Source organism: Tinamus guttatus, unplaced genomic scaffold (assembly GCF_059628265.1).
Source record: "Tinamus guttatus ecotype Peru unplaced genomic scaffold, ASM5962826v1 Tinamus_guttatus_pri_ptg000060l, whole genome shotgun sequence".
NCBI classification, from domain to species: Eukaryota; Metazoa; Chordata; class Aves; order Tinamiformes; family Tinamidae; genus Tinamus; species Tinamus guttatus.
This window is the reverse complement of record NW_028288594.1, coordinates 10977957-11002622: the sequence shown is the minus strand read 5'-3', so window position 1 is coordinate 11002622 and position 24666 is coordinate 10977957. Positions and strand designations below refer to the sequence as shown.

General features: G+C 44.9%; 1 protein-coding gene across 5 annotated transcripts in view; it reads left to right on the top strand.

Annotated features, from left to right (window-relative positions):
* The first annotated feature begins 16121 nt into the window (after nt 1-16121).
* Nucleotides 16122-24666, top strand: part of ZNF148 (zinc finger protein 148) — a 33512-nt gene continuing 24967 nt past the window's right edge. For 4 of the 5 annotated variants that reach the window (XM_088519582.1, XM_088519581.1, XM_088519580.1 and 1 more), the window contains exon 1: nt 16122-16229. The gene's annotated coding sequence lies outside the window, so the exon portion shown is untranslated. Of the gene's footprint in view, nt 16230-18150; nt 18168-24666 lie in introns of those variants that run through there. The other variant, XM_088519579.1, reaches the window with a different exon arrangement.

Genomic DNA, 24666 nt, shown 5'->3' with positions numbered 1-24666 from the left:
AGCCTGTTGGAAAAGAAGAGTTAACTGCTGGTATCGAGGCTGTGCGTGCCGGGTCGCCGCAAAGCGGCACGTGAATGCGTTCCAGCAGGACACACAAACCCTGTTAGCACCCGAGCGGCTCAGGCGCTGCCGCAGCCGAACCGCAGCGCCGCGCGTCAGCTTCGCGCGGGACCCGGCGCGCGGGACCCGGCGCCCCCGCACCGGCTGCTTCTCCTACCTGCCTCTGAGTCAGCGCTGCTCTCCGATGAGGAGGCTCTGGCGCAAGCAGGGCTGCAGCTTGAGGAGGTCCCTGCATGCAGATAAAGCGCGTGAAGAGACGGCGCAGTCGGGTGTTTGCTGCTCGCCAGGTGCTTTTGTGACCCTGCGGTGGCTTGGTTGGATCTGCTGTTATGTCTTCAGCTCTCGGGCATTTGCAGAAATGGGTTGGGGTTCTCCCCGCTCTCAGAATTTTAGCACAGAATAGTTTGGGGACAGCATGCCTTTTGCAGCTCTCCAATGCTGGACCGGTCCACTGGGAGCCGAGGGGTATATGGAGAAATCAGATGAAGCAAACCCTATGCAGACAAGTGACTTTGAATTCAGAGGTTTTCAGGGCAGAAAATGAAAACTAAGCCAAACAAGACAAACGAGAGATTTAAGGCATACTTTTATATAGGTGACTAGCTAGGCGTCTCCTCTTTTAACTTTCTAACATTTTTCTGAAAATGGGGTGACTTGCCCTGAATTTCAAGAGCCAGAATAAACCCTCGGGAAGCCCGTGACCACTGTACAATAGTCATGGCTACGACATCCATCATGGCCAACTGTGGTGATTTCCTGATATCAGAATATCTGCCGGTTGCAGCGTGCCGGGGAACGGAGGCAGGTTTTGCTCGGAGGCTCCGCTCTGCGCCAAGCGCTTGCAACGGCAGCCGCTCGGCTGCGCGCGGGGCTGAGGTTCCCTCTCCTGACATGTGGCAGCCTCCGCAGCGAAGCGGCAGCTCGCGAGACACATGGTTTTCTGAAGGAAATGTGAAACAACCGAAAATCGCCTGATAGACTTGTTGTTACCCACGCTCCGCAAGTCAGCGCTGCGTCTTTGCTAGGGCTGCAAAAACAAAAGCCGTCAGCTGAACCGCTTCATTTCAGGGTCTTTGCAAGTGGCTGGTTCCCACTTCTGGCCCAGATATTTAAAATAATAGAAATATCTTTTTTATGCTTTCGGTTAACCTGTCAGAGAAGAGATGGGTCTTGGCCACTCCATGTATGTCTTAGTCCAAACTTCCTCAGAGTTTGGAGCAGACAGATTGGAGTTTTTCCTCTTGGTCATATATGGCGCCAGATGAAAATCTTTGTTCCAGCTGCTTTGAGAGGTTTTTTGGATCTTGCGTTTGGCTAGGGACCATCTCTGACAGGAACTCAATGAGCAGAGCCTGAACTTGTACCTTATGTTTAGAAGAAAACAAACAAAATGCCCTGAGGCAGAGGATTTACAGTCAGGGTACTCCCCTCTGCTGCAGCGCTTTCCTCTGCCGACTGCTCGGGGATGCTGCTTCTTTTCTTGCTTAAAGTCAGCGGCATTCAAGACCTGTTTTTCTTCATTTTTGTAACATTTTTCCTCCAGTTATTCGATAATTTATATTTCCCTGGTGTTTGTGACATGCTCCTTGCCTCATCCCTGTTCTCTCCCAGAATTTCAGAGCTGTTAAGCAGCAGGTGCCCTCCCGGCCGCGGCAGCGGCTCTGTGAACGTCCCCGTAAAACCTGACGTTCAGATGGCACTTGGCCAGCGGTGACAGTCATGGGTCCGTGTGGCTGCTAGATACCGATAATAATTTGTGGCAGGTCATTAGATCGGGCTGTCAAGATGAGTCAGATATTGATGTAGAAAAAAGGGCATGCTCCTTTAGCCATCTCCGGCGTTTGCTTTGGGCGCTTGGGTGCCTTCACCTGGCTGCTTCATCACACGTTGTCCCTCCACTGTGGGGTTCTGGCACTCACCAGAAAGTCGTGGAGAGGTTCAGGTCACTAAGGGAGTGGGGCAAGTGGCCGGAGGAGCCGCTGCTCGTCCTTCTTCCCTGCTCGTGCTTTCTGCTTCTTTGCAGCTGCTTGTGTGGCGCTGCCTGGGCTGAAATCGTAACAAACATCGGCTGCGAATGCTTCATTCCCACCACTGGTTGCTTCTTGTACTTTTGTTTTGAGGCAAAGTTAAGCAGCCTTCTCCCTGAGGAGGGCTCAGGGAGGGTTGTCCAGGGGCCCGTCTTCTTGCATGATGTCCTGCTCTCTGCAAGTCTTCAGTGTTGTGAGACATTGATGCTGGGACACTCTACATACCTCTGAGGGCAGTGCCATGCATCCTTTTCTCAATCTATAGAAAGTTAGGATATATTTTTAGAGCATAGGCCCGAAGTGGGGTTGCCTGCCTTAGGCCGCTGGCGCGTGGGCGCGTGACAGCTCTTGAGCGGCTTGTGGGAGCCTCTGTCGTCAATGCAAGGTACCGCTGTGCCCTCACCACCACACGTGGCTCAGGCCCAGCTCAAAGCGTAGCGATGGGTTATGGCTGGACTCGATGATCTTAAAGGCCTTTTCCAACCATAACGACTCTGCGAAGCAGCTCCTCCCTTTTCTTGTCTTCACGGGGGAGCTTTACTTTACCGGCACAGGAGGCTGTTGGCGCCCCAGGCTGCAGGCCGTGCTGAGGGCCGTGGAGCTGGAGCGCCAGCTCCTCCTCGCCGCTCCTGCCCCGCGGCGCTGCCCTCGCGCAGACCTGCCCGAACTTGCTCGGCCGTTTCCGAAGGCGCAGGAGGAGGAAGGGGAAATGGAAAGATGAACTGACCGGCAGCAGGGCCGCCACGGCCTCCTGTCTCGAGGAAATAAGCTGAAGGCAAGTTCCCTGTTCGCGACGCGGTCCTCTGCGCTTGCGTTTTGTGCCTGGTTGCTGCATTGTGTAAACGCACAACGTAATGTAAATCAGATTTACACCTGATGGTGTAAATCAGGAGGAACAAACCCCAGTGTGTGATTGCCTGGAGGATTCTGCCACTGAGCACACTTGCAGCTTGCAGTTAATGGGACGGCAAGGCTCCTCTGGGCTAAAACAGGCTGCTTTTTGTTCTGTGTTGATCGCCCTGGCCTATGACTTCTGCTGTGCTATGGCTAGCAGCACTTTGTGGAATCTTCCTTCAGCAATTCAGTGCTCCCTTCAGTGAGCTTTCTTCACTAATTCAGTTCTTCCATCAGTGCTCTTGAGTAATAGATACAATATTGCCTGGAATAGGCTTGTGCTTAGTCATAAAATGCTCCAGCTGCTGCATGGGCTTCCGTTCCTACCAGCATGGTGGAACTCGGTCCACGTCCCCTTGGTGGTCTCCTTTCCTTACCATCCATTGCTCTCCCTGCACTTGCCATTGGGGTGGGGAGGTGACCGGTGCCCGCTGCGAGGGCAGAGCTGCAGAACGTCCTGCCGGGCTGGGGCTCGCGTGCGACCACGTCACGCAGGTGAGGCGTCTCCGGGAGGGTGTCTCCTAGCTGCCCCCCGCCGCTTTACTCTTCCTCTGCTTTTCTTCCTGCATCTTCTTGCACCCAAAGCCACTGATCCCTGCAGAACGTGCTTTGGTCCTGGCTTGGTCTCTTTTCTACCGCCGCGCTTCCCATTTTGTAATATCTCGTGCTGTACTGGCTCTCCTTCCAGTAATTCACGGGGCTTCCTGCTTTGTCATTCCTGTTACTGTGCTATAAATGCTTCTCTTCCTTATTTCACACCATGAAAGGGGCTTTGCAGCTTGCGCAGCCCCTATGTTCCCAAAATCATGGTTTCAGTATTCTAGCGGCCTGTGCTCTTTACTAACCATGCAGGCAGGGACTCTTAGCAAGGGGTCTAGACTGAAATCCAGCAACAAGGTAATGTGCTGAGTGGTGTTACATTGAGTATCATCTTCTCCGACCGTCCTCAGGACCCAGGAGAGAAAAGGTCCCTAGGGAATAACAAGTTGCGTCACTAATTCTGCGACATGAACAGTTGGTGGTGGGCTGTGATGAGGCCTGAAATGCCCATGTGGGAGAGTTAAAGGAGTGAAGGCGAGTTTTAAGGTGTTTTGGGAAGAACTGGGAGCAGCTGGAATCTGCAGCCATTTGAGTAAGGGTTCGTATGTCCCTGCGGAGACTATGGGGAAGTGAAGCGTTGTATGGGATCGGTTGCCCTCCAGTGGGATTGCTAATGAATCGGTGGTATGTGTGAGATGCAAGCGGCAGGAGGTCCCTCCCCTGGGGAATGTCCTGTCCATATAGCCTGGGCACAGAAGAGCCAGGATGTGGCAAAAATGGTTATTTTTGATCTTTCTTTTTGTCTGCTGCAAGAGAATCAGTCCTCAAGCAGGGTTTCTGAATGCATTTCAAATCCTGCTTGCTGCTTCAGTGTTTCTGTTACTGTGTGTTTCTGGGATTAAATGGGTGCACGTCATGTATTTCGAGTAATTTGTGAACAATTAAACAGCAATTTGTGTCAGCAAGACTGTTCTTGCTCACAGTGTGATGACAATTAGAGTGCGATGTTTAGTGACCAGTATCTCATTTTCAGGAGGTGATTATGATTTTTTTTTTTCATACTAGGATGCAAATTTTTAAAGAGGGAATGATTCATCTCTGACGAATCATACAAGCCTGCAAGTCGCTGGAATGTGCAGATCCTGTTTGGTCGCTATCGGAGGTTTTCTGTGGGTCTGAAGAAGCTTTGGCACGGCAAATAGGTTTTCTTCTAGGACAATTTCACAGTGGTGCAGACATCCACGTGAGGGCCAGACATGCAAAGTGTCAGCAGCAGCTCAGTGACCAAGGCTAGGCACATCAGAGGGGACCACAGCAGGCCATTGCTCTCTCTCCTGCCCTATTTTTCTAGCTCTAGTTTTCTAGATGATTTAAGATTAATAATGCTTTGCTCATCATTCTGATGTAGTTGTGTGAAATATAGACCTTACAGGGACGGGCAAGCAGTCCTGCAAATTCAGCACCAAGACATTGAGAAGGTTGCGCTCCGCTTGCCACTGGTGCCTTAACGTCGTACGTCCACGATGACCACAGGGCGTCTCTTCCTTGCGGTGCAACTGGTTCTTCACTTCCAGGTGGGCCTCCTGAGTGGTGTCACAAGGTCAGTAGTTAGAAATGATTTGATATATTAGGAGATTTGGTAAGTTTGGCCTGTTAACCCTTGTAAAGGGCTGTGCCAGCCTCGAGCTGCGAGACGCAGGGCGACCTCCTTGGCCGCCTGATGCTGCCGCGAACGGCTGGGTTAGTCACTGCCTTCAGAGCCCTGTTCCCTGCAAGGTCAAGTGAAGCTGTGATGTTGGCCTTATCCTATTTCAGCTTCAAATACTCATTCTTGCAGCTCCAGAATAACGGCGAAATCAGCTTTCACTAGGTAAGTCTTCGAAGCTACAATATTAACCATTTTAAATGCATACAATCAGCGTTTCTGCAGTAAAGACACAGCAACATCCTCTTTCTATTTTGATGCAGCCCCCTAGCTATTTTTACAGTCATTATTTTTGGTATTTTAACACGGCCTCACAGCTTGTTGCCCCCAAGTCTTGCATTTTTTTCTTTATTTCTGAGTCAGATAACTTTTGCATTACCAAAATAATTTGCTTCAATAGAATATTCTACTTAAGAGAAAAATGATGCTTGAACTTGCTTTGTGCTTTTGCACCCCCACCCCATCTCCCAAATGCTGTTATTTCCCTGTGACACTTTGGCACTAAATAAGACCTGTTTTCATTGCTTTTTAAGGACATTGACAAACTGATCTCTACATGAAAAATTCACTGGCATTAAGATTGCTCATTAGCATGCATAGCTATAGCACAGGATGTTTTATTTTTTGACAGCTCCAGCTTTGTAAACTTCTTTGTAAACTGTGGGGGAAAAGCAGCCATTTTAGTACATAAGTGGGCTGTGCTACAGACGCATTTCCCAAGCAGGAACTGATCTGCAAAATATTGCCACTTTGCATGCAATTAAAATTAGGTTTTACTATTACATCTTTACTTAAATATGCTAAATGAGTTGATCAAAAACTGCTAGGCTGATGAAAGTATCCTTGATCTACATCTAAATATACTTTTTTTTTCAGATGAAATTCTAGCATTTTATGATTTTATGATGCGTCTGTATTCCAATAGCTGGCATTGATTTCATTCTGTCAGCTTGCACCTACTGGGGTTGATAAGGAGCCTTTGATAATATGTTGATTTTCTAAATAAAGCTATTTTTTTCACCCAGATATGTATGGATTTGGGGTGACCTTCATGTGCTTGCCTTTCAATGTTCGATCAGTGGTTCAGAATTTTTTTGGTTCAAAAAACAACAACTTTTTTTTTTTTTTTTAAAATGCCATTTAGCAATTTTAACTACTAGATGTTTTATCAGGGTGTATTTCCTGAATGCCTCTGACATGATCCATGAGAATTAACTTTGTGCCACTGCTGGGAAGAGCTTTGCAATGCTTGTCAGCTCTCCAGAGGGGCTGTGGGAAAGGGAAGATGCCTCTTCCCTTGGGATTTCTCCTACAGTGTTGTCCCACATAAGAAAAAATCAGATGCTTTGGCTGATAGTCTACTGGAAGCATTTGTCCTGTCCAGATTGCATGGAGTATCTCTCTGCTTTCATCCCCTTAAAGACACCTTGTTTATCTTCTCCTTGAAGAACTGATGGGATGTTTCTTCCTCCATTCTCTGCAGCTCCCTTCTTTTAACCAGGGAGTGATTTTTCTTCATGTGCATGTCCTGTTTAGTGTGCAAACATCCAGCCAGTGAACGAGGCCAGTCCACTTTACGAGGAAACATGGTTTTATTTATTATGAGCCACTTTTAATCATACATTTGACTTCAAATTATCCTAAGCACTGAATCCTCATCTGCTTTGCAGATGGCAAGCAGCACTGAGTAAACAGTCTTTGTTGTCTGGGATATCCCCAACGCCAGGGAGACACTTTCAATGTTTTTCGGACCGCTTGGATTTTTGCATTGTCCCCAGGGCTCTGTCAGGCTCCCTAGATTTTCCAAGCAGGTGGGAATTGGTATTCTGGGAGCTTTCTGAGCTGCCCTCTTTGGCATACCTGACCTACCGACTGGGCCAGTTTTCTGAAGCTGCCTGGACATGTTGCACGAGGGTGGATTGTCCTCCCAGGTCACACCTGAAGTCCTCCTCATTGTCTGCTGGAGCCTTGCAGGTGGTTTGCACTGTTCATACCAGTGCAGAATGGACTTCATAAACACCTTGCTGGCGTGTGCATAACCTGAAATGCAGAAGGTGCTGGCAGAGCGTGTCCTGGTTCTCAGGATACGATGAGGAGAAGTGGTGCTTGTCAGCTGAGCTAGCTGGAAGTCTCTACACTCTGAAAACTGCATCAGTGCTGCTGATAATAATCCTTTTTTCTTTCTTTTTTTTTCTTCTTCTATTATCTCTTCAGCTCTAATGTTTAAGCTGCCAGTGTTGAGCTGCGAGGGAATAGCTCATCTGTGGAGAAACATCAGTACCATGTGCAGCATCCTTCCCTTACCAAACCGGAGTCATGGAGAAGAGCTGAGCATGGACCGCTCTTCTGCTATAAAATATTCTGGTGGATCAGCATCACAAAGGTCGTATTTTTCTTAATGTCCCCATGCAGTACCACATTCTGTCCCAGAAATCACTGGGACACACAATCTTGCCGTTTGTTTTGTGTTTTAAACAAAATTCTGACAAATTGCAGACATGTCTGCAACATGTCTGCAGAACTGTTAGCTCTTGGGCTGGGAGGCCCTTTCAAGTTCAGTTCTTCACAGGCACTTGCTGAAATGTATTGAATAACTGGAATTTAATGATTGAAGTTATTTAGTAATAAATAAATTTGTTTGTTAAACTGACTTTGGATAAGACTTTGCAATGAAGATCTTTGCTCTTCTGTTTATACAGTGATCAATGCTGTCGCCAAGGTTGGAGATCATTTGTCACTGTTTGCTCTGGATAAACTCGACACACAAACCCAGCTAGATACACCTCCTTGACACACACATGCTCAGTTTTCTTAGGTGATTAGGATGGTAACAAGGACATGATTTGCAAAGACTGCCCAAGTCATTGCTTCGGGGCAAAACGGTCTTTTTCTCTCAGAACACAATGCATGAAAACTGGTTGGATGAAACCTGTCCTTCATTCTGCCAGACCTCAGCCTACTGGAGTTAATAATGTCCTCTTAAAAACAATAATTTCTTCTTACCTCTTCTGCAGTCATTTAAAGGGCCACAATCTGAAACTTAGGCTTTTTGTGTGCCTCTCCGATGGCTCTATCACTGTGAGGAGCCGTGTTTGGAGCTCACCTTGCTCATGGGTCAGAGGCAGAGTGCTGGGGAGGTGTTTGCTGCCTCTCACCTCACTCTTTGCATCTGCAGGAGTGGAACAACTTGCCAGACAGCAGCTGCAGAAGGCAGGGCAGCCTCTCCTTCTTCAGTGACTTACATCTGTTGGCCAGGGAAGAGCTCTGGTAAGGTACAGCACAGTTGCAAAGGGCCAGGGTTACAAAAAGTGCAGGGCAAAGGGCTGACAGCGGACAAGCTGGAGCGGACATAGATTTTTAAGGCATCTCACAAACCTACCTATTTTGGTAGCACCTTTTTTTTTTTTAACTGAATCCTTTTGCTTTTAGCATGAATGCTTTCCGATGTACCATACCAGCTAAGTTCCATGTTTAAATCTTGTGTTGTACATTTCCTAGTTTTGAATGAATATCCTACCCTTAGCTTCATAGTTCAGAATGTCCCTTTGTTCTTCAGGGTGAGACAGGAAGAACAGAAGTTCCTGATCAGTCTGTACCAGACGTTACTTCATGTACTTTTATTCTGTCTCCCTCTTTTTTTCCTCTGAAGATAGCAATCCCATCTTTCCAATCTCTCGTGAGTTGCCATGCCCTTGATCCTGCTTGTTGCTCTTTGAATCCTCTGAAGTTCTCAGTTTCTCTTTGAGATGGCTGGACCACAGCAGTCTGCTTGAGGTTGTATCACAGATCTATGTCAAGATATCATTTTTGTTGTTCGTCATCCTGTTTTATCTGCTTGCAGAACACGGTGCTGCACCTGGGATAGTTCAGCTTTCTGGGGAATGGCAGAAAGCAGGGCTGGATGGCACTTCAGTCCCTAGTTACCTAGTTCGTTGCCTTTAGCCTGAGCCAGTCCATCTGTATTTGCTCCATCTACTCCTCAGCACTCTGGTGCCCTAATGACCAGATGTCCCAGTGCTTTGTGACCTTTGGTGTTAGAAAACCAGTAACAAAAATACCTAACCTAAAGCTTCCTTGCTGCAATTTGCATCTTTACTCCTTGTATATGTCCTGTGGGCAGGGAAAACAGTTCTTTCCACTTGCCTGTGCAACAGCCTTTTACATATTTGAAGACTGTTATCATATTTCCCCTTTAGCATTCTCCTCTGGCTAAACGAGTGCAGTTCATTTAGTCTTGCTGGTTTTGGTCCTGTTTTCTACATTGCTGATCATTCTCGCTGTTCTCTCCAGTTGGACCACGTCTTTCCTGAGCATAGTGCCCCAAACGGGCCACAATGCCCTAGCTGAAGCCTTGACATTGCTAGGTAGACTGAATGGAAATGATTTATTTTGTGTGGCTTGGAAGCAACAGGCCAGTTTATGTGAACCAGCATGATGTGCCCTTTTTTTGTGTGTCAATATATGTCCATCTTGTGAACTGCCCAACTAAACCTTCTTCTGAAAAGCTTCTCCTGTTATGACCTGCAGCTGAGAACTGACTCAATCTCAGCCCTTTTCTCCGTCCTTACTGACTTCTGCTCCGTTTTCTCCAGCCTAATCCTCTAGTTTAAGGAGAATCTGAATTTGAACCCTGTCTTCGGCCATTCTTGCAGCTGATTCCAGCCTGCTGCAACCTGAATATTTAACATTTTTCGTTATTTAGTTTGTACCAAACTATTCAGCCCTTGTCAAGTCTTGAGCAATCCAATTCAAAGCACTAATACCTTAAAAAACAAAACCGTGATTACTACTTTCTGAAAAAGCCTATTAGCTTTGTATTGGCCTTGAAGAAATTTTGTCTAGCCCATTTTTCATATTTTACAACAAAGTCATGTGAGAAAATGACCTATCAACATTGTAACCTATTTGTCTTTCTCAGTCAACCTGAAGCCTACACCTCAAACTCTACATTAGTCATCTCTGATCTGTAGTTAGCAGTGTTAGCAGTTTGCTTTTTCTCCTAAATGCACAAATTCCAGGCAGACACAGTGAACTTCACTGGTTGTTACGCGGCCTAGTCATCTCACCTTTTAACAGTTTCTGAGGTTTCCTATATTCTGCTCTGGAGCCTAACTTAATAATGTTTTATCTGTTTTCTATTGATATCCATCATATCCCAGCTTAGCAGTCCCCCTTTTTTCCAATCTGTATTATAACAACATGAAATGGATACAGGAGGGAAGCCTTAAGTTGCTGCTGTTGGCTTTATTCCCTGATGAAAAGAGGCTACCTAATCCTCCTCTCTGCTTTCTGTCTCCTGGCATTTGAATGTTCTAGCATTCAAAATTGTCAAATATGTTTTGAAAGAGTAATAAAGCAGTTCTACTTTCCCTTATTCCTTAGTTTAGTGACATAACCATTAATTTTAAGAGATTAGAGAGATACGATTTTCATTTACAAAACTTCACTTGTGATATCATGATCTTCCAGATGTTTTGAAAAGATAACTTTTGACCAATTTGTCGACGTGCAGCTGCACAGCTTTACTAGCATCACAGCTATTTCAGCTGCCAGTAGTCATAGATAGGCTCTGTGGGGTTTGGAAATTGTTAATGACCTACTATTTTTCCAATATATTTTTATTATTCTGTTTATTTTTTTTTTTGAAAACACCTCAGTTGTACTACTATAGAAGACCAGCCCAGGGAGGGCAGCTCAACATTTTGTTTTTAATCAGGAAAATCCAAAGCTTCAAACCTCTCTTTTTTTTCTTTTTAAATCACCCTTAATTGCATAGTTGGACAGTTTTTTGATAAAGCAAATGTACCAATTCCTCCAAGATATTTTACTGCTTTATTTCAAGAACCTCTCCAGCTGCTTGGTCTTCAAGACCCCATTTGGGCCCTTCCCATTTTCATCTTCACTGCTAACTGAAATCATGAAACTTTCCTGTTTACTGGCTTCCACTGACTCAGATTTCAAACTTTGCTGATTTTCCCTTTTGCTGGCATAATGTATTGAAACTTTCCACTTAGCACATTGGCTTCACCATTATCTCCACATCCTCTAGCATTTCATGGCTTTCAGTAGTATTCATGTCACCTCCAACAGTGTGGTGGGTTTTTTTTTTTGTGTGTGTGTGTGTGTGTGTGTGTTCCACTTCAGAACTGGGAACTTTTTTTTCTTACTAAAATATTGTCATTGTCACTGCATCACGTTTTGCCAGCTCACCCGCCCTTTGAATCCTTGCCGATTCCCATGTGTAATGTGCTCAGCATTAGACTCGTGAAGAGGTAGAGTTTGTGAACCTGAATTCCACCTACAGTGGTTGCTTTGTGCAACCTCCGAGTGCTGCTCTGGTGTGGCCCGGCCTCCGGCACTTCAACGTGACACAAGGGCACGGACACAAGGCAGGTACAGGGGCTGGCGTTACTGGCTCTTGTTCCACCGTGAGCAGCTTCCCCACGGGGACAACCCTTCCACAACCGGTTCAGCTGATGCTGTCGTCTGAGTTGGAGCCACCGCAATACTTCAAACTGGAGAACTGCAGTGGGACGCCGGGAAAGATTCAGGTGAATTAGGTAAAGGTGTGACAATAAATTGTATTAGTTAAAGTGCACTAAATTCTTGTGTGGACTCTCTCTTGTACTAGGAATCTTTCACTAGGATCCCTACTATCCTTTACATTTAACTCTGAAAGGCTTAATCTTAAAATGTTCATACTGGGTTTTAAGGCACTCTTACTTTCCTACTTCTAATTAATTCAACATAAATGTCTTCATAGACAAGTTAAGAGTGGATGGTTTTCTGCTCTGCTTCTAACTTACGTTTTAAAGCGGATAAACTTGTTCTCTAAATTCTGCCTCATTTTGTCTTACAATTAACTTATGTAGGTAGAATACTACTTCATCATATTTTTTGTTGCTTTTTCCACTTACTAGGCATCTCAATATGGGACATTAAACATCCTATTTTAATTAACCACCTTGACTTTTTTTTTAAGAAGGTATATCTTAATTCAAGCCTTTTTTTATATATTTTTGCAGTTAAAAGTAAGTTTTGAAATATTTGAAGCTGATGTCTTATTATAAAAGAAATGAATGAATCAAGTCAGGTGTGTTTGTGGCAGCAGAAACTAATCTGATATGGAAATGTCCTCAGGGCTCAGGTGGAAGTGGGCCCGTGTTGTCCCCTACATAGACTAGAGAGCAGAAAAGATTTTGGAATGAAGGAAAGAGCCGCATGACCCCCATACACTGTCTCCTTCTGGCTCTGCATTAGTTAACGTGAGGATGAGTGAATTGTGCAACTACGTGACCAACAGCACTAAGATCGATTCCTGATCTGCTATTAATACACAGCAATCCAGATGCAGTTGAGCTGAGCCTACTTAGGACCATGAATTGAAAAGCTGCTATGAAACAATTAAATTCAATTAGGGATGTTGAAAAGAAGAGGAACAGTTTACAGAAAACTTGAGCGAATATTCAGACAATGGACACTTCATTTAATTTTTGTTGAGTATCTGTGCTGATTAAAGCCCTGGTGAAATATTCAAATTAAAAAACGGTGGATTTTAGAAGATGGAAGATGATTTTTCCTAACTTCTAGTAGCAATTGTTCCCTGATTATATCTACTGTTGAAATGCCAGGCATTCATCAAGGCATTTCTGAAACATCATTCATTGTATCACTGACACAAACCAGGATTAACCAAGGCTACAGCAGTCGCAGTGCTCCATGAAGGAGGGCAGAAGGGATGCTGAAGAAGGCAGTTAGTCTCTGGTCTGACAGCTCCATTTAATTCAATGGGATATTTGCATTTTTTGAAGCTCTACAGGTGCTTGGCTACTTTGCTGAAGGGGGCCCAAGGAATAAATCCATGATGAGGACAAAGTAGCATTTATCTCCACTTCTCTGGCGACAAGTGATTTACATTAAACCAGTTTATATTTAATCTTCCTCTACTCTGGGTATAGTCCTCATGATGATTAGTATTTCTTTAGGCAGCTGAGATTCTGTGCACATTTTTGACAATGGCTTTTTTGGGCAAAGCTTCAGGTCATGCCCAGTACATATACTGGCAAAACACACACATACCAACGTTAGAACTAGTTTCTAGTATTAAAAGAACAACCCAAGGCAGGGGGGAGAGAACACATCTGTTATATCTGAACGTTAGGCTATTCTTACCCTGCACCAAAGTTATTAACATCAATTTTTTGATGATTGCACAAGCACAGAAAAGATAGGTTTAACATTGCTTGGCTAGATGAAAAGTGAGCTCCCGTTCCTTAATGCACTAAGATTGCTCTTGGATTTACCTTGAATTTTCTGTTTGTAAATACTTTGCTTGGAGAACCCCTTTTTTTTTTTTCGGGTAATGCTCTCAATCTGTAACGTATGGGTATGAACTCTTTAGTAAGAATCTTAAGAATCTATCTCTTTTGAGATTTAGCATGGTTATAAAATACTCAAGAATAATGCTGACACTTAGTATGTGCAGTTAATAACACTATTAACTGTGAACTGTGACTTTAGCATAGGAAAGGGGAGAGTGTGGCCAAGCTGTATCGGTCCTTTACATGAGGAAGGCCAAAAAGGAACCCTAGTAATTTTACCTTGGGCAGAGTCAGTAGGACAAGCCACATCTCCAGACTTTGCACATCACTGCAAAGCTACAGCTAAAGGTTAGGATGACGTTTGACATATGGGAAAATAAGCTAAAGAGGCCTAAAGAGTAGGTCCACACTACCAATCACGTTTCCAAACAAAAAAAAACCCTCTTTGAGAAGCTGGGAAAGACTTTAAAGCGCAAGACCTGGAAAATAAGCTTAAGAATTCCGATAGACAAACCTTAAATCCAATAGATGAGGCTAGATGAATTCAGATGAGTGTGAAGGTGCAACTTTAAAGGTGAGGCCAAGTAGCCATCAGGAAAACCTGCAAAACGCATAGATTTTTTTCTCTCGAATTCAAGACTGGAATTGTCTAAATCAGTGTTGCTTCACTACAAGCTATTGGCTGGTTGCAGAAACTCCTGAATGAAATCTTTGTCCCATTTTGTCCCATGCTGCATTGTCTGTTAAAGGGTTTCTCATGGGTGGCAACTTCTGGAATCTGAGAGGGGAAGACTATATTAAAGACTATCAATTTTTTCCCCTAGGGAAAGCAGAATTTGTCTATCATTTACGACAAGTTTTTTTTTTTTTTTTTTAATAAATATGTGGATACATAGGTCAAAATGTGTGTGCTTTTTCAAGCTTCACAAGCTACTACTTTTGGTTTTGCATATTATGTTTTCTTCTGTCAAAACACTAATATTAAATAATTAAACACAGTAATACTAAATATCTATGTCAAAACACCAGTATTACCTTTAACATCATAACCGTGCATTCCTCGGTGCAGAATTATCATCCTCATTTGGAAAACACTGGTGGCAAAGAGGTAAAGGTCCTGAAGGACCCTGTAACTACATTTGCCTCAGGGTGGGGGTACTCATCTTGCTGGATTGTTGGATGAACAAAGTACTGTAAAATTCTCACTGACCTTGACCATTTTTTGGTTCCTCTTATGAACAGTTCTTATTAAAAACAACAACAATAAGAAAACCGCCTTAACCCAAACCGACATTTGAAAATTGGAGCAGGTCTTGATTAAGGTCACAGAAGAATGGCAGAAGAGTAATGAACAGAACCCAAATATGCTGAGTCTTACGTCTTCACTGTAAATACCAGACAGCCTTTCTTTATTTTATATTGTTAATTGCCAAACAAAATTTTGAAAAGCAGGTTTCAATTGATGTGTCCTGGGAGAGAGAGTTGTGCTCACCCTGCAAAAAGCTTTAATTCCTCTGTGTGTTTTAAAATAAGGTTTTAGTGCTGAGCTTCCTGACTCAGACTTAATGAAATTCAAAAAGGTTTTTGACAGCTAAAAATGGAGTCACTAAATTAATTGTCTTTGAAGGGAAGAAAAAAGAAAAAGCAAGTTGCAAAAATCCTCATCTTCAGTTTCTAAAACTCTGCTTTTGGAAATTCGGAGGTTTCCCATTTTGTTGGCCAGGCAGGTGTCAGCTTGTGCCATTTACGTGACACGGGACGTGACTGCCCGAGACGCGGCCATGTTTTATCGGCTCCTTCCCGCGCAGTCCGGCCGCGGGGCACCCGCTGCCCAAGGCCAGCGCCGGCCTCCAGGGCGGCCCTCTCCGCCGTCAGCGCTCGGTTCCCCACGCGCGTTACCGCCTCCACCTCGGCGGGGCGGCCCACGGCGCGCGCGAGGCCCGGGACGGGGCAGCCGCGGGAGCGCTCGGGCCGCCCCGCGGGGACGCGCTGCTCCCGGGGCAGCAGCCGCGCGTGGCCAGAGCCGCGGCTGCGCCCACGCCGCGCGCGCGGCGCGGATGGGGATTTTACCCGCCGGAGCTCGTGCTGTGGCCCCGACCCATCCGCGCAGCTCAGCGCGCGCTCGGTCCCCAGCGGTGACAGACCGGCCCCTCGCCCGCGCGTGCCCGAGCGCGCCGCTGCCCGCGGTCATTCCTGGCGAGCCCCGCAGCAGGCGCGGGATGCGCGGGGAAGGGCGGCCCCCGCCGAGCCCCGCCGCGCACGGGGGACGCAGCCGCAAATCGCCCCGCGGCGCCGCGGCGGCCCCGGGGCCCCGGTAGCTGCTGCCCGGCCCGCGGGGCTCCCGCCGGCGCCGCCGCGGCCTGCGCCGGGCCGGGCGGCCGCCGGTCCTCCGGGCGCCCTTCCCAGGCTGCACCGCGGCGCGGCGGCGCTCTGGCCGGCCCGTCGCTGTCAGCGCCAGCAGGAGGCTGCGGGAAGGCGCCGCTCGCGCGCGCCGAGCAGGAAGAAGGAGCCGCCGCCGCCGCCTCGGCCTCCCTTCCCCTCCCTGCCCGGCCCGCCGCCCCTCCCCGCGCTCCCCGCCATGCCCGGGGCAGCGGCCCGGGCTCGCTGAGGAGGAGCCGCCGCCGCTGCCGCCGCGCCCCGGCCCAACGCGGCCGCCGCCTTCGCCTCGCAGCTCCGCGGCCGGTAAGTGCCGGCGGGCGGGAGGCGGCCGGGCCGGGAGCGCGCGGGCCGGCGGGGAAGGAAGGAGGGAGGGAGGGAGGGAGGAGGAGGAGGAGGCCGCGGCGGGGCCGGGGCCGCCCGCGTGGGCCGCGCGGCTCCGCGGGCGCCTTCCTGCCGCTTCGTGGCGGCTCCCGCCGCCCCCGGGCCGCTGCGCTCCGCAGGCCGCGCGGGCCGAGCGCCCCGCGCCGCGGTGACAGGCGCGCAGACAAAGGGCCGCGAGCGGCCGGGCCGCCGTGTCCCCCGGCCCCGCTATTGTTCCTGGCGGGCGGCGGGCGCAGTGCGCGCACGTCCCGTGCTCGTTACCGCTATCGCCGCCTTTGCATTTCAGCCCCGTCGATAACCCCTGCTGAGCGGCCTCCTCCTCAGCGGCGGCGGCGGCGAGGGGCCCGCGCTAACAAGTGCCAGCCGAGGGGACAGGGGGTGACACGGAGCTGGGCGCCAGGCGCTGCCGAGCCCCGGAGCGTGGCCGGGATGGACGCGCTGGGGTCGCCGCTGCGGCTGCTGCGAGGGGACGTCAGTCGGTTCCACAAACCGCTTGCAGCAGCCGCAGGGGGATTTTCACTCAGTGATGGCAGTAGGAAAAATTACCCGGTGCAGGCGGTTTTAGTTTTGCTTCGTAGCCGGCACGCGACCTGTCCCTGTGTGTCTGTGCAGACTTCACAGGCCCATAAAGGAAGTTTTAGAGGGCAGAGATGTTTTACCTCTGTTCCGCCGGCTGTTCGTCTTCGACACGCGAAGGACAGACAGCCGAGGACTGTAGTTGTCCCTGGAACAGGGTCGCTTTGCTCGCTACCCGCGCGTCCTTGCAGACTGCAGAGCTGCTTCCCAAGCTCGCCAGGGGTATCCGTTGCGCCTGAGCACGTTGGATGGCCCTCGCTGGCTTGTTTCCCTGTGCGCAGAGCGATGCTCGCGGCGGTGCGCGCTGTGCGGGGAGCGGAGGTGGCGCCAGCCCCTGTCGGGTTTTGCAGGTGTTGTGGTACCCAGCACCACGCTGCATAACGCCATGGTCCAGACGAGGCTCCGGAGCCGTCCTGCTGCGTCAGAAGTTGGCGTTCCTTCACGCAGTGCCCGTTTCCCCGCGTTGCGCTTCCCCTGCTCGGGGTTCGCGCTCGCTTCCCGTGACAGCCGTCACCTGCGGGGCCGCTGTCCTGCGTGTCCCGCGGGAGCCGCACGCGCTGCCCACGGCGCAGCCGCCTTCCCAGCGGAGCCAAGCGCCGGTCTCGCTGCCAGCATTAAGGAAAACTCCCCAGAACTCGTGTTTTGATGGTGCCCTTCCCTTGCAAAGCATCTCATGGCCTTTCTTAATGAATATAATGTGTTTGCGCCTATTCAGTTTCCAAAAGTGTTTTCTTTGCAGTTGTTTCTGGGTATCTGCACACTGCCCACCCTCGGATATACCTGCACTTAGTCAGGTAGTTCATTTAACTGAATAAAGCTAAAAAAGAAGAGGTTGACCTCTATTTAGCTCCTATGCGTGCATCTACTCTTCCTGTGTTCACTCCTCAGGCCTGAGATAACATGTATGTGCAGTTTATATTTCTGTTATTGCTCCTCTTGCTCATATGTGTTTTAATTTCTACTGAATTACGAGCATATTCTATTTATGGAAAATCCGTAACATAATGGATTAGGAAATTAATTCACAAGTAGGTAAGTAGCTACTTGAAGTGCATAATGGTCAAAAAAACTTCCATTGTCTGTAAGAAAAAAAATTACTTGAAACACAGAAATTTACATTGCAGGCTAAACTGTTCATTAAATGAACACTTCTGTAAAATTGTTATGTAGCCTTTCAAAAGACGGTTTTTCTCTTTCTCATTTCAGAGTATTCTATTAGTATGTAAAGCTCTGCAGAGCATTCCTGTATTCTGGAGAAGGAGTTGGCACTGTAAAACCCCTGAGGTTGGAAAATCTTACTTGCAGTGGAGAACCTCTGCACGCCAGTAATGTCAGAGTGAAATTAGGAGAATTTTAAGAATGTATTACTCTAGCGAAATGTAAAGAATAATATGCATTGTATAATATACGTTGATAATGTATATTTGGAAATAGTTAAGTTCAGGGTCTTGATTGTTAAATTACTGATTTAGATAAAACATTTGAAAAGTTACCAATGAGAAGCAAAGGATTGTTGTATTCCAGTGTCCTGGGAGAAGCAGAATGGAACTGGTATCTGCTGCTGGAAATTAGGGATGTCTTTGGTTACTAGGATCTTCATGAAGTCTTGTGTTGTCCCCTTGTAAATACTGCAAATGGAGGCCTGTATGTAGGTAGCAGCTTGATGAAATAAGGCCTTAGTCTATCTAAAAAAACTTTAATTTTTTAAAAAGTAACTAGCAATTAAGTTTTATATAATTTTGATTCTACTATGCAAGGAAAAGTGTGAAGTAACAAAGCTAAGTAGTAAATAGTGCTGTTAGTGTGGCATCTTAGATATATAAACACACTGATGATGCTCTGGGGATCCTAAGCATGTGAGTGAGGTGTTTAATTTTGTTGTCTGAACTGAGCAATGCGTTTTGTATAAAATGAACTTGACAAGGAATGAAAAGTAAATGCCATTGGAAATATTTTTATTTTAAAGACTCTTAAGTGGTTATAATGGAGAATAGAAATATTTAAGTATTTATAATATTTAATTTTAGCAGATAATTTAAAGCTCAATATTTTTTTTCAACATTTGGCTGTCATTTTAATACTGACTGCCTTTCAAACCACCATCATTTCTGATGAAATCGATTCAAGCCCTCAGCTGTAGTCTGATCTGTGTAACTGAAGGCTTTGGGACAAACAAAGTTCTGCCAAGTCTCCGTAGGTTACGGTGAACACGAGTGTCTGCCTGTGTTTATCAGGTTGCAGAGCTTTTGAAAAGATCAATACTGTGACTGAGCTGCATTTGAATTTGTTTGTTTTTAACAGAAGTACTTTCTGTTGAAAAATAGTCTTTCCTGGAGTACCTAGATTCGCAAGATTGATGATGTACTTTTTTCCACTCCTGTATATTGGAATGTATGCAGAAACCCTTGCATTATTATTGACTCTATACGTTTAAATTAATTTACCGTCCTTTAAGAGCTGAGACATGACAGGACTATTGACAGGACATGACGTATCAGCAAAAACACAGACATTGGCTGTAGTGCATCGTTACTTACCAAACTTCTCTCTAACAAAAGAAAACCCATTCAGGTTTGCATGGAGTTTATTTTCAGTCACACAGATGCTGTTAGTTACTTTATTTCAACACTTTTCAGTAAAATTAAAAACATAGCTCCATCTGTTTAGTTCATTAGTACTCTATATACATTCTAAATATATTGTTATTTTCTTTTTTCATGTTCCTACGTAGTACTGAATATTTTATACATCAGCAATAAATGCCATAATCTATACAATGGCATAGGTTGAACTTATTTAATTTACAAATTAACATACAAATTAAAATACAATCACATATACAAGTATTTCACTTTTTTTTGTGGTTATAGTGTCTGCCATTGTTTGCATACAGAGATTTTTCTTATATATCATTCAGATAGCATTTTAGATGATGTATCTGAAAAAATTCAAAATATGTTCTCATAGAACCTGGTGCATATCTGGATAATAAGTGTGTCCTAAGGGGAAAAGGAGTGTCTTTGGAAACACTGTGTAAAGTACAAAATGCAAAAGGTCTGGAATCGCCTGATAACCTCATCCGCACAATCAGAAGTTTGTATTGGGGAAATAATACAGAAATGGATGTTACTGCTGTTTGGAAATAACTTTTTAGTGTCTCCTTGTGAGATTATCAGTTAGTGCATTCAAGGCGATATCAAGAAGTAACAGTTTGCAATGATAATGTAATAAAGTTAATGTATTACTAATTTATATTACTTGGCAATTTCTGCTGCACAGAAAACGGAGAGATTGCTTTTCAACAGTGCATGGTGTATATGTTGGCCTGATGCTGAAATTGTTATACCCTACTGAGATATTGCTATTACTCGGAGTCTTGTCACAGTTTGTACGGAAAACTTTTAAGACAGTACTGTCTAGTTCTTCCTTTATGACTAGGTTGACATTTTTATAAGTGCAGAATTAAACAGTCTGATGATAAAATGAAATCTGTGTGGGAAGAAGTTCCAACCTGCAAACAGCAGTGGGGTATAATTTGTGATCAGCCTATCAAATATAAACTGGATAGATCTCTCACACTGAAAAAAAACCACACACAACAAGGGTCCTGTAAAATGCCTGTAAAACAAAATAATTTCTTGGTTAACACGTGATACTAATCATACACAAAGCTGTTGCGATATCTGTGTAAATAAACTCAGATAGGAAACTTAAAAATGGTTTTATAGCAGGAGCCTTCAAATGGAGGCTTTATCAATAAAGTAAAAATATGCTCATTTGTTTAAAAAAAACCCCATAAAATATCTAAATGTTTTTGTAATAGTATTCTGTTATGTCTCTGTTAACATTTACTATGATTATGACCCAAAATAGGACATAAAAGACATTGTTAGAAGAGTTTACAGTGCCAGTAACGTCATGCTCAGGTCATGTTACCTTAGTTCAAGAGGTGGAATGAGAAGGATTGATGCTGGCAGCTCTGACATAGCTGTGCGTTTGCTAGCAGTGTTTAAGAAAGGGGAGACAAATGTGCTTTCACACTGTCTGGATTTTAACCTCTGCATCATTGCCCTGAAAGTTTCTCAAATGTGTTTGTGCTTTTGCTGAGATGAGATTTGAAAAAACAAAAAAACAAGGTAGTAAACTTCTAAAAATGTGTGTGCATATATATATGTTTGTATGAAATGCTTTTATCCTGTCTTTGTGGTGATCTCTGGCCTAAAGCTTTGTGTAGGACAGAAGTTTAGCATAAACTGAAATCTGTTTTCGGACACCACGAGCGCTCTGTTGTGTGGGGTAGCTGCCCGGCAAGCGGCTGTGGTCTTTGGTGAAGGGGCAAAGCGAGAAAGCAACTTGTGTGCTCTGCAGCTCTCTGCGAGTTCCCTTTGGTAGAGAAGAAAATTTAGCTGTGCCTTTCACAGATGAATCTGCACTATTACTTTGGAAGCATTTTTCAGTTTTGCAGAGCTGGGGGGAGGGAGCAAAATTAAACTTAAAGCCAAGAAATGAGTACATTTTCACGGGATCTGGTGTTCCTGGAGGATGAAGTTTTAGTCTGTGAGCAGTGTAACAGTCAATATTTCCAGATGCAGCTAATGATTTCAGAGTTTTTCAAAGAAGAATACTCTAAAGCAAGTTATCTTCTCTTCTGCTGACCTGAAATATGATTCTCCTCTGGTTTTAACCACTTATAGAGTGGTTCCTGACATAGGTCACCGTTATATTTTGTCTGCCAGAGACTTGCATATGAGATGGATGACAACTGTCAAGCTTTTAATTTGGTCATTTATAGCACTGAGTATTTCTAGATACAGCAGTAACTATATAAATAAAAATGATCTTCCCGTTTTGTGTCCTCGAAGTATCTTTTAACCAAGGAATTCATGGAAAATTGGTAAACTCTAGGTAATTCTTCTCTCTAAAGTAATCTTACTTTTCTTACTGTGAGGAAGAATTTTGTAATGACCACAAGTAGATCAACTTGAGAGGAAGTTGGTCAATTCTCAGAGTACCGGGATGAGATAAAATTATTTTAGGCAACATGCATTTGCATGTTCTCTAGAATTGTCTGTGGAATACTGGTTTTCAGCTTGTGTTTTGACCTTGTGCATGCTTTTTTCGTAAAAGCTAGTGTGAAGGTGGCTGCGTGAATATTGCTTTTAACAGTGTCAAAAACGAATCTTTCTCATGGGAAGATGAGTGTTTACATCCCTCAAGGAAGAAAGCTTTATTATGCTGCTGTTCTCAGGAGCTGTCTGTGTCCCTGGTGAACCTGTCAGTTGTACTCCATGATGAATTTTTGTCTGGTTCAGAAAAAAGATGTCAAAGTTGCATAATTGTCTTCTAGGGATCTGGATCTTATATTGTGAGGGAGTATGAAGGAGTAAGGGGAAATTGATTGGTTTTAAAGTTACTTTTCCCTCCAGAGATTAGAAAGTTTACTTGTAATATTATTTTAAAATAACTCGAAGATACTAATTTTTATGTACTAAAGTATATATATTTATCCTCTTAATTTTTTAAAATAAACTTGAAGTTTTGGTTAGGAATAAAACAGTGTTTATATGAAAGGAACATGACTAGGGTTTGTTCGGTCTCATCATATATTGGTTCAATATGTAGAATAGCTGGCAACTTGTAGATAAAACCAGTGTGCTTGTTGCCTGACATTTAAAAGTGGGTCATGCAAACCAGGTTTGTTCAGGCTTCTCTGGTGCCTCTTAGGAACCTATAGTCTGTTGAAACAAATACAAGGCAACTCTAAGTGTGAGGTTACTGTCAATTTTCAAGGAACAACAGTATAAAAGAACAAATTCATATTAAAAATTAATCTCTTGGTCTGTTGCTTAATGCTGCATTCTGCTGTCCAGTCAGGCTTTGTGCCTTATTTATCTTCCCTATAGGTCCCAGATCAGGTATATGGAGCTTTTCTTCTTTGCAATGCCATGAGCAGTAAGGCTGCATATGCAGAAAGGATGGCATCTATTGTAATTGCACAGGTGTTAAATGCATGAAATTTGTTATCAGACAGAACAGCTCCTTTTTTTTCAGTGTTCTTTTGGCACAGCAGCCTTGGCTCAGGTGCGTTTGGCCTTGGCATTTTGGGCTTCTCCTCAGTTTGTTGCTGTGTGGCTTATGTGACCTGGCTGTGTCTGGTGGGAAGCAGGGTGTGAGTTGGGGTTTGAGCACTCGAACTCTTCCTGGGGCTACATGATAAAGGGGTACCTGGAAAGTACTCTGATAACACAGGACATGATGGAATTTTCCTTATACAAAATGCTGCAAGTTATATTTTCCTCTTCTACAGGATCTTCCTCTTTTTTTTTTTTTTTTTTTTTTTTTTTTTTTGCTTGCATAGTAGTATTGATTGTATTGAATGTGTTTTATTACGACCTGGCTTCATCACTAAGTTACTTGCATATGGAGTCTAAGATACTTAAGACCTACTTGAGGTGATAGCTTTTAACTGTTGGCTTGTGAGTTAATGGCATCAAGGAATTTCAAGATTTCTGTTGCTAATAGTTAAGGAGTTATTATAAAGATGAATCATATCTTTTGATCAAGCCGAATTCCTGTTTTAGTGTATTCTAGTACTTAATTAGCGAGAATTAGCTTTAGGGTGCCAAAGTCATTGAGGTCGAATCTGATTTCCGCAGTCTCTTCCTACAAGAGGGCCTAATCCTGAGAAACTGGAGTTTCATATTTGGACCATTTTCAATATTAGTTAATGGGCTAGGATTTCTGTGTTATTATTTAATGGCTTCTAGGCATTTCGGGTTTTGGCTTGCCTTGATCTAAAAATCAGCTTGCATTTTAAAATTGAGATGCGTAAAATGCTGAGGAGGAGTAATCTAGTTGGGGTTGTTAACAGTCTCATGAAGACAATATACTACAGAAGTGCAATAGATTTAGTAGTTACTCATTTGGTAGTTCTTGGGCGTGAGGATAATTTTTTTTTTAAGGTGACTTAAAATTCTACTATTTTGTGCAAGTAGGACAAGAATAGTTCTTAGCTGATTTAGTATGACCACAAATGTTGATTATCAGGAGAGTGGTGATGGACTTGTTGCTGCAACGTGAAGCAAGAACTGAGCTGTACAGAAGGGTACTGTTTAAAATGACTGTGTTGTCTTGGCAAGTTTACCTGCTCTATAATATGTTTATGTTCTACGGGCGTGTTTTGAGAAAGTGACCTAGTTGCTGCTCAGTTCTGCAAATTCAGAGTTTATTTCTATTCCTTCCCCCTGTGGCTGATTTCACACTGTCTTTTAATACTAACAGAGGCCCATTTATGTGCTGACTCTTCTGCTTCTTGATGAAGACATTTGGTACCGTTCTAATGCTGTTGCAGCTGCAATTCCTGATTTTTGTAAAGGAAATTGCACCTTAGTGCCCAGTTCGTGACTAGTTCAGTACTTTGAAGAACGGTGGTAGGTGATTGTTCGCTGTTGGTCTGTGCTGTACTGCAAGATCCTTTACTCCCTGCTTTTCTACATGCGTAACAAGGGAAGGCTACTCACCACCCTGTCAGAGGCACTGCTTGTAATGATACTTAAATCTTTCTCACATTACTCTTTTACCGTTTTCATATTCTTACACAGCTGTCATCACTGAAGCATCCAAAAGCCTTACGGACGTATCTTGGGCATTATGAATAGTTACTGTCCCTTGTGTTTCTCTCTCCCTTTTCTCAGAGGATTGGTACATGGGCATATTTTTTCCGTTGACTGCTTCACATATCTGTGTTGCTGACTGCCAACATTAGCAGAAAGTGAGGTAGATG